The sequence below is a fragment of the Eptesicus fuscus genome, chromosome 12, assembly GCF_027574615.1.
Source record: "Eptesicus fuscus isolate TK198812 chromosome 12, DD_ASM_mEF_20220401, whole genome shotgun sequence".
NCBI classification, from domain to species: Eukaryota; Metazoa; Chordata; class Mammalia; order Chiroptera; family Vespertilionidae; genus Eptesicus; species Eptesicus fuscus.
Window position 1 is genome coordinate 789051 of NC_072484.1, and position 9508 is coordinate 798558.

At 64.8% G+C, this 9508-nt stretch overlaps 1 long non-coding RNA gene and 1 other non-coding gene across 3 annotated transcripts; one reads left to right on the forward strand and one right to left on the reverse strand.

Moving 5' to 3' along the window:
- Positions 1-3028: 3028 nt before the first annotated feature.
- MIR124-3 (microRNA mir-124-3) lies at positions 3029-3109 on the reverse strand. Its single transcript, NR_129257.2, has one exon. It is a non-coding gene; the product is annotated as a microRNA mir-124-3 (primary transcript).
- A 3979-nt stretch (positions 3110-7088) lies between these two features.
- On the forward strand, positions 7089-9141 carry LOC129151010 (uncharacterized). 2 transcript variants are annotated; one of them, XR_008557812.1, is made up of 3 exons: positions 7089-7155; positions 7396-7685; positions 9001-9141. It is a non-coding gene; the product is annotated as an uncharacterized LOC129151010 (long non-coding RNA). The 2 variants fall into 2 exon arrangements; XR_008557813.1 differs by lacking the exon at positions 9001-9141 and adding an exon at positions 8706-8752.
- The last annotated feature ends 367 nt before the right edge of the window (positions 9142-9508 follow it).

The window sequence follows — 9508 nt, forward strand, 5'->3', positions numbered from 1 at the left end:
GAGGTGGGCCAGCATCCAGGTGGGGTGTGGACATGCAGCTGCTGGCTCAAGGGCAGGGAGGGGGTGAGGAGGGTAGCTCCTGCTTCCTAGATTCCACAGCCAGTTCTGTGCTCCCCCCCACAGGGGTGAGGGGGGTGCACAAGTGTGCACCTCTTCCTTCGTCACCTCCCAGTGAAATACTCACCGTCTGACGAGCTGGGGAACAGCACCTCACCGTTTTTATTTCTTCAGTTTGAGTTACCTCCAAACATTCTTAGCCCACTGGCTGCTGGGAGCCCAGAGGTACAGGTTGGGCTGCAAGGATCTGATGTCTCAGGGTCACCCACCACCAGTGTCCAGGCTTCTATCCCAGGCCAGAGAGCCTGGAGAGCCCAGCTCCCAGCCTGGGGCCTGGACTTGAGGGCCCCTGCCTGGAAGGTGAGCCAGGAGGATGGGGGAGTGGCTGCCTGGTGCTGGCTGACCACTACCTGGCCCTGTAGCACCTCCCTCTCGGCTGCTGTGTCCAGGGGACACCTGGAGGAGTTGTGGAGGAGGCTACGGGCAGCTGGCTCCAGCCTTGACTGTTCATTAGGTTTTATTCAGAGCAGAGAGGCCCTGGGCAGGGTCAAGATGGGGGGCATAGTCATCTACTTGTGTCTCCCTCTCTGGCCCCATACTGGAGGTGGCCCCCTGCTGGACAGCCCTGGGATGGGCCGCAGGTCAGTGGCCAGTTGGGTCTCAGGGACATTCTGCATACTCATCCAAGCTTGCTGTCCCTCAGCATGACTCCCCAGCACCTCTGCAGGGTGTGTCTTGTGGACCAGGCCCTGGTCAGGAGCTCTGGGGCGGTGAGCACTGGGCAGGGCACCCAGCCATTCCTCTGGAGTGGGTCAGTTGTCTGAGCATGGGTGTGTGGAGCATGTGACTGCAGGAGGAGGGAGGCTGAGACACGCAGGGTTGCGTTGGGTACTGAGCGCCAGTCCTGGGCTCAGCCATGAAGTCTGGGCATGTGGCCCTGCCCACACTGCGGCAGTTGTCCAGCAAGGCCTGCTCAGGAGAAGCCCAGGAACCCTGGGGCAGGGTGCAGTGACTTTAGGCCTTCCTTGGGGGCGGGTTCTAGGAGGAGAGTGCTCCCAAACTTGTTCCAGGGGCAACCCTCATCAGAGACCAACCAGCCCAGGACAGTGCCCAGGGCCATCCCTCAGTTCCAGGTGTCCTCCTCCCGCCTGGCTAACCACCCAGAAGGCTCATCTGGTCAGGAGCCAAGCCCATGAAGGGAGGTGGGCAAGCATGGAGCCCAGAGAGCCAGGGGAGCAGGGGCCAGCTTCCCTCAGAGGGAGGGTCCACAATGGGGTTCAGGAGGTTCTGAGCAGCCCCAAGAGAAAGCTCAGACTGGACAAAAGCCTGGCTCCTTCCACACCAGCAGGGACATCAGGCCCAGGGCTTCCCCCAGTTCCCCTGCACACACTGGACCGGAGGGGCGTCTGCGGGTGCTGTTCACACCTCTCACAGAGGAAGGAGTGGGGAGAGGCCACCATGCCCAAGGCCAGTGCTGTGGGGCCAGCTCTGCCTCTCCATGGTCAGGCCCAGGCTTGCCGGGGCGTCCTTGCCACTTCCCTGTGCTCCATGGGGGCAGGAGATGGAGGGACAGGGGCCTGGCTCAGGGTGGGCACAGGAACATGGGGGCCCTGGCTTCTGCCCATGCCTGCAGCTGTCTCAGGAAGAGGCCTGGAGGTCTGGGCTGAGGAGTCGGGGAGGCTTTAGGAGTGGGAGGGGCCAGGCCTGACACCTAAGTGGTCCTCTCTGTGCTGGTTTTCTCTTCCAGGCCTAGCGTTCAAAGGCTGGGGAATTTGGAGGGAACTAAGGCCCTGCTCAAGGCCCTACTTGGCCAGAGGGGCTCATCCCAGCTGCCATTAAGAGGAAAAACTGCGCAACTGCAAAGTAGGGTTGAAGACTTGCTGGAGGGGGAGGGTGGGCACCTTCCTGTGCCGTTGCCACTGATCTTCGCCAGAGTGGCCTGTCTGCACCGAGGTAGCCCAGTGACCCCAGGAGCAGTCAGGGAACTGGCTGGGTGCAGGGAGGCAGGAGCCAGCCGGCACAGCGCGTGCCACGTTACCAGCAGGTGGCGCTGGCTCCCCAGGACAGAAAAAATGCCTGCAGCAAACCCGAGTGGGTGTCACTGCGGCTGCTGAGGGCGGAGGAGGGGTTTGACACCTTCCCCCTCGGCTGGGCTGCGGAGTCCCGCATAGTCCAGAGCCAGGTCTGGGGCGCGATGCGGTCAGGCGCATGCACCTGCCCTTGTTTGCACCCTGGACACGTGTAGACTTGTCCTCCCCCCTCCGCATTTTGAACCTCGTCCTCCAGGCTCAGGGCAGTTGCGGGAGCTCAGTGAGGGCCACCCCCAACCCGCGGCCCAGCCCACTGAGGGAGGACAGACTTTGCAGTGACCTCAGACCCTACTCCCTCCCTCGTTGTCATGGCAACAGTCCTGCGGTTTGGGCGAGTGGCCCTCGGGGCACAATTGGCCTTGCGCCCGTGGTGCTCCAGTCCTGCGGGGCCGCCCCACCGCCAGCACCGCGATCAGCTCCCGGACCCGCCGGCACGGTGGCCGGACCTCCCCAAACCCAGCCTCCCAGCCACTCATTTCCCAGCGCTTGGCGCCCCAGCCCCCCGCGGCTCCCACCCCCGTTCCGCTGCTCCCCGCGGACCCTCCCTTTGTTTCCCGGCCCCCGCGCTTTCCCGGACGCCCTCCCGGTCTCCGGCGCCCGCTGCAGGCTCTTCAGCGCTCGGTCTGCAGACCCACGTGGCCGAGGGCCGAGGCCCGGTGGCCGCAGGCTCCCCTCTCCGTCGCCCCCGCCCGCCTGCGACGCCTTTGTGTCCCGCGGCCAGGTCCCGGCCCGCAGCTGGGCCGCCCTCCGGGCGGACGCATTGTTCGCCGGATTTGTCCGCGGCGGCGCAAGGGGCCGCCGGGGCCAGGCTGGCTTTCCTCCCGCGGGAGGGGCGCCGCGGGCTGGGCTCTCGGGCTATTTCCATGAGAAAGAAGCGGGGAGGCGCCTCTCTTGGCATTCACCGCGTGCCTTAATTGTATGGACATTAAATCAAGGTCCGCTGTGAACACGCAGAGGGGCCCTCAGGGCTGCGGCGGGCGGCCGGGCGGGCCGGGGTCGGGGCTGCGGCCGTGACTCCGGCTCGCGTGGAGTCCTCGCGCGAAGGGCGCCAACGCTCAGGCGTCTTCGCCGCGGGCGGGCGGGCGGCGGGGCGGGGCGCTGCGCCACGCCGACGGGGCTGCTCGGCCTCCAGCCCGGATCCGCCCCCAACTCTGAGAACCCCGGTCCTCTCTCCCTCCGCATCAGGGAGGGGGCCCGAGCAAGCCCCTCCAGGCGTCCTGGGGGCCCGGCGCCTTGCGGAATCGCGGCGAGGAGGCGCGGGAGCCGAGGTGGGCGAGGGAGGGGTGAGCGGGCGTGTGCGGCCGCCCCAGGTGCAGAGCCCGCTCCTCCGGGCAGCGCGAGCGCCTCCCTGCGGCGCCCCCTCTCCACCCGACCCACGAGCGCGCAACCAATGCGGGTAAAGGAAAAATTTCGATGCTCAGAGATGAAAACCGGTGTCTTTTCACAACCCTGCGAGCTCGCCCTCCCCGTGCACGGGGCGGCAAGAAGGTGGTGAGAAAGACGGGGAGACCCGGAGGAACCGCTCCCGGGCTCGCCCCAGCCCGGCCCGAACAGTTACCCGTCGCGGGCGGGAGCTGTCGCCGCCGCCGCCGCTCCCGGCGCCGCCTCCGCTCCTAGCGCAGCCCGTTCCGCCGCCTCCTCGGTGCCCACGGGCCTCCCTGACGCCACTGCCCTGGGTGGAGGCGGGCGGGGGACGCCGCCAAAGAAGCTGGGCCAGTCCTCGGAGTCGCGGCTTCAGCGCCCAGCTCCTGCTCGCCGGCCGGCCGGGGCGCAGCTGTCCCCACCGCCTCCGCCGCCGCAGCTGCCTCCGCGCGTATCCGAGCGTGGCTCGGGCACCGGGAGATTATCACTGGGGCGCGCGGTGACGTCACCGGACACCGCTCTGCCGCCGCCTCCCGAGGTGTCCTTGAGAACTGCGGAGGGCCGTGCACGCGCGCGCGCGCACACACACACACACACACACACACACACACACACATGCACGCACACACGCACGCACTGCGCCGGCGCCTCCCTCGCACCCTCGCGTCCCACCTTGAGTGCTGCTGGGCTCACACGGAAGCCCTCGAGCGCCCTTGACCGAGCCCGGTGCTCTGCGGCTCGCACAGATGGCCATGGAAACGCCTTTCTCACACACACACTGGAACCCTCCTGAGTCCCACCCCCGCCCACGAGAATGCGGCTCCTGCAGCCCACCAGCGGCAGCCCTTGGGAAGTCCATTGACACCCAGCAGCCACACCGGCCGGCACCAGGCCTAGCCCCACTAAGGACACACCTCCACACCAGGCTGGACTCCATCACACCCCCGCTGAGCTCCCACGGTCACTCCCCACGGAGAAAGCACGGCGCTCCTGCCCAGGCCTCCACGCTGCAGGCCTGCCCTGGTGTGACATCGAGTTGGGAGATGGTGACCCCGTCAAACATTGCTCCCGTCTCTGTGGTGACTGGGGTAGGGTTCCTGCCCACATCCGGTGGCCTGGCTGCCCAGTGTGCCCTCTCCTGAGTCCCTCTGAGGACTGGCCCCGACTGGGCCCTCTAGGGTCAAGGATTCACAGTTTCCCTAAACTACCCACCTCACATCTCCATCGGCTTTTGTTCGGTGCAGACAGAAGGAGCTGCAGGCCCAGGCCCTGCCAGCAGGCCTCTGCCTCCCTCCTTCCCTTCAGGCCGCCAGCCCCTGCACCATCTGCCCTCAGAGTGGAGCCTGCTGACCCTCCCTCCTCCAGTGGGCGCACCAGCCTGCTTCCCTCCTTTTCAGCTCTCCAGCCCCAGGTACCCTGAAGAGCACCAGGGGAAGGGGGCTGGGACTCTGCCCTTGAAACCCGAGGTCTTTGACCCCAGGACGCCCCTCCCCCGTTGGTGGGCTTCGGTCTGACCCTACCAGCCACATTCCTTGCAGGTGTCAGGCATGCCTTTTCTCTGGCAGGGGATTTGCAGGCCCCCACTCCTCCGTGCAGAAGCGAAATCATCCCCCACTCACAGCCCAGAGCCTGGGGAGCGGCCACAAGCCTGCAGGGCTGGCAGCCACAGCCTCACACAGGCTGGATGCTGGCACTGGTGGGGGTGGAGGGGAGGGGACGCTGGGCAGCCCAGTTCCAGCTTCATCAGTGTGTCCCTATCTGCCTCTGCCCAGAAGGGAGGTGAATGTGGGAGGGTCCCCAAACAGTGGGGTCTGCGGTCCATGGTGTTGAAACCCAACCTTGAACCCCAGTCTCATTCTTCTCCCGCCTCCCTCTGGACTTTTTGCCCAGTCCTCTCCCTTGAAGGGCCAGGGTCTAGGTGGAGCGGGGCAGACGCTCCCGACCCCCCACCTGGAGAGGGTCAGGCTTGCTCTGGCTTCCAGCTCCCTGGAGCTGGTTTGCATTCGAAGGGGAGGGCTCCTCAGGTTTACAGACCCCCAATCTCTCTTCTGATGCCCTTTCCTGGGGCCATGGGAAGGTCTTCAGAGACCTGCTCCCTCTTCTAGCCGAGCACCTACACTCTGCCTCCCCTCACCACCCACAGGCAGGGGGTGGGCACGCCTACCCTGGATCAGACCAGTTTTTTGCACATCCCCAGCCCAGCCTGTAGGCATTTTCTTTCCCCATTTTTACCTCTCAGAGTCTTGGCATCAACAGGGTCAGAGCTCACCCCTTCCAATCCCAGCAACCCTCAGCCCCAACACTAGCCCTCTGTCCCTGGGGAGAAAGAGCTGCCCTGGGCTTGTGGGCGGAGCTGACTGCTGGGTGCTGCAGGGGAAAGGGGGCCAACTCCAGCATGTCTGTCTGCCCTCTGTGCCAGCCTGCTGGGGACCTCCCTGGTGGCCCCGGAGCACCTGTAGGTGTCATAAAGGTCAACTTCCTGCCGCAGGCCCCAGCGAGTGGCTGCTCTGGTGGGCTGGGGTGGCGGGGAGGGGGCACCCAGCATCACCAGCCCGGCCTTCTTCTCGCTGATCCAGGCTCTGGCTTCTTCCCGGCACACCGGGAATTTGTGTTTGTGGGTTTATTTGTTTGCCAGCTCCCAGGCTGTGGAGAGGGGCTCCTGGCTCAGAGCGAGAGGCGCAGGACTGGCGGCTCAGGGCTCCCAGTTCCAGGCAGCGGCCTCCGTGTGCACAAAGGCCCTTCGTGCAGGCCAGCAACTTGGATGCGGGTCAGGTGGCTCCTTGGAGTCGGGGAGGAGAGAAGGAAGGGAGGGACTTGTCCGGGACCCCCGCCCCTCCTTCCTCCAGCGTGAAAGCCTGCGAATAGTGACTAGTGTACAGCGTACAGCGTGGGGTGAAACAAATCCACAGGAACCCGTAAGAGCCCCCGCCCTTTCTGCTCCTGCTTCCTAGTCACACCGCTGCCCCCTCCTGGGCACCAGGCTTGTCATTCCTCCAAAAAGGGGCGGGGCCATGGACACATCTGGGAACCGCTGGCTCTTGGCCTCGAGACCCTGCCCCCTTCCAGGGTGAGGGAAAAATGGGGCAGGGTCTTGCTGGAGGCCAGTGGCAGGGGCCTGCAGTGTGGATGTGTGGGGGCGGGGGAGGGCTTTGGGGAAGGGGCAGTGCTGGCATGGACACAGGGCTCCAGGCCCAACCTCTGCTCTGGGTCCCTGTCACCTCAAAATGCTCCGCAGCTTCCAAGCACTGATGGGGGGGTCCAGCAGCTCAGAACCCCCCCATAGGCCTGTGGTGCGGGAGGCCTGGCCACGTCCCCCTGTGTGGTGGGGGTGGGGTGCCAACACAGCACAGCCTCCCCAGGCTCAGAGGGCAGGTCCCTACCCTGGCTCTCCGACCCTGGGGGCGGGGGAGGTCCTCCCTCTCCTCTGAATCAGGTGGGGCTGGGACCCCTGCCACGCCTCAGTGCTGAGCCCCTAAGACCACCACAAAGGTGGCCATTGTGCGCCTGGCAGGGGCGGGGCGCTCAGAGGACGGGGGCGGGGGGCTCTGCAGGGAAATGAGGCTGTCAAGACCCCTTGCTCCCTCCTTCCTGCCTAGCCCGGCCCCACAAAGAGGGGCAGATGACTCAGGGCGCAACATCCCCAGAGGTGCAACTGCCCCATCTGGTCCGCCATCTCTGCCTCTGGGCTAATTCCCCTGCTTTTCCAGTTCAGGATTTCCCTCCCACAGCTCATCTCCACACCACTGTCTCTCTCTCTCCTTGGCTCTCTCCTACTGGCCCATTTCTCCTTCCCTCTCTCCTCCCTCCTCCCACCCCATCTCTGCCTCTCCCCTCTACCTTCCTCCACCTCAGAGCCGCTGGCTTCCTAACCCACACCTTCCTCCAGGGTCCTCGCCATCTGCTTCTGGGTGATTCCAGCAGGAAAAGGAAAGGGGGGGCGGTTCAGGAGCTCCTCAGACTTGTCTGCTCGTCGGGACAGGGACAGGGACATGGAGTTGAATGTATCTGCTGGGCAGGAGCGGAGGACATGGACATGCCCACTTGTCGAGCGCCGGTCACCGTCGCCTTTGGCCACCCGGGACTACTGCATACAGCTCTGCCCTCCACTGCCTCTCCAGCCTGCCTTCTTCCTGCCACTTCCTTTGGAAAGTGTCTCAGATACCAGTTCTCACTAAGGTGTGAATGACTGTCAAGATTTGCTGTTTCCCTTCCGGTGTGCAGCATCGGTCTCTTCCTCTCTATTTTGCACTCCTGCTGCCGATGTGCTCCATCTGTGGGCTCTGTGCCTCTGACTGCCGTTGGCTTTGGCCGTGGGAGGTACCTGCAGATCTGCAGGAGCAGGGGAGTTAGTATCACCTCACGCCGGCCTTGCAGGACGCATTCCGCCTCCAGGGTTCCATTTGGCTTCACTGGGAAGGACAGAATGAATGACAGGCTTTCCTGCCCCCAAACTAAAGCAAGAGACTCTGGGCCCCGAGAGCCTCCCGGACCCCCCTTCCCCAATGACCTGGAGGGAGAGACAAGCCTGATGCTCAGAGAGGATGGGAGGAAAGGGAGTACCATGGGAGCAAGCTCAGGGAGCCCCAGGAGGGAGTGGGAGGTGGTTGAAGTGAGGAGGAACCCCGATGGTGCCTCTGGTCCTTCCTAAGCCCCATCTGACAGGGTGGCTGGGCCTCCAGGTGGGAGTGTTGGCTGCAGGGGGAGGGTGGCTGGGGCTGAGCACCCCATCTGGGCACCCCACCATGCTGAAGGTGACTCTGTGGAAGCTCAGGGCTGACCCAGACACTGCAGGGAGGGACCCCCTGTGACTGCCAGCTTCTCTCCTGTCCAGCGCACCCTCAGGGCAGGTGGCAATAATGACAGCGAAGTAATCCCTAATTTGAAGAGCAGCTCCCCAGCCCACATCCCACCTGCGAGCTGGGGCGGGGGGAGAAGGACAGGGGCGCTCAGGGCTGAGGGCTGAGGCCCGGCTGCACTGCTCCCCACTCGGTGTCTGGAACCAGCTGCTGGGGAGTGGGGGCAGGTGCCGCAGGCACAGGGCTCAGGGGCATTGAGGCTGCTGCCTGGGCGCCGAGCCTCTGCCAAAGCTGACACCGTGGCTTTGCCTTGGAGCGGGCGGAGGGCTCCCGGCCCGTACCCTGTCTCTTGGACACTGTCTCCTTCAGGGTCGGGGGTGACCATTTCTCTCTTTCCAAGGTGACAAACCAAATGGTCATCCTGCTTGTCTCCTCTGACCTTGCCCCATGGAGCTGCCCCGGCCCCAGGCCCCGCACCCCCCGCACCACTGGTTACAGGAAGGAGGCATTCTTAGGCTCCCCACGCCCCTGAGAACAGGTCAGCGCTGGGAGGGGAGCAGCAGGGAGGGCGCAAGACTGTGCTCTCTGCACTGATGGGCCGAGTGTGCCTGGGGTCCCCTTGGCTGCCAGACCTGGACAAGGCCCTGGGGGACCCCGCACAACTCTCAACCACATCCCCTCTGTCCTCCACCCAGAGGTGACTTGTGGCAGCCACGAGGCTGTGCAGAGCAGGCCACACCACGCCCGGCCCCGCCCCTGTGCCCGACCCCCACAGGGACAGGGGCCGCGGAGAGCACCCCAGGCTGCTGGCAGGGCCCAGGCCAGTATTACGAAGATTAATGAAAACAATCGGCTCAAATGACTGGCAATGCCCCGACAGAGGACACGCTGGACTGCAGAAATATTTCCTTGTAACTCATTCTTGAAAGTGGAAGGCTCCCAGGATCGGGTGAGTGAGACTGTGCTGGCAGGTGAGGACCTGCCTCTCACCACTCTCCCTCCCCTCCGCCCCCCCCCGGCCCCCTCCCTCCGCTGTCACTTTACCCCCTGATACCTTTTGCTTGCCTGCGGTCCTTCCTGCAAGGGTCTGGTCTTGCTCCTGCTCCACTGGAATGTGGCCAACGGGGAGGGGTGTGGTCTCCAGCAGAGGGGCAGCTCGCTGCATTTCTCCCTGGGGACGGTCTCTGTCACCTTTGCTGCCCG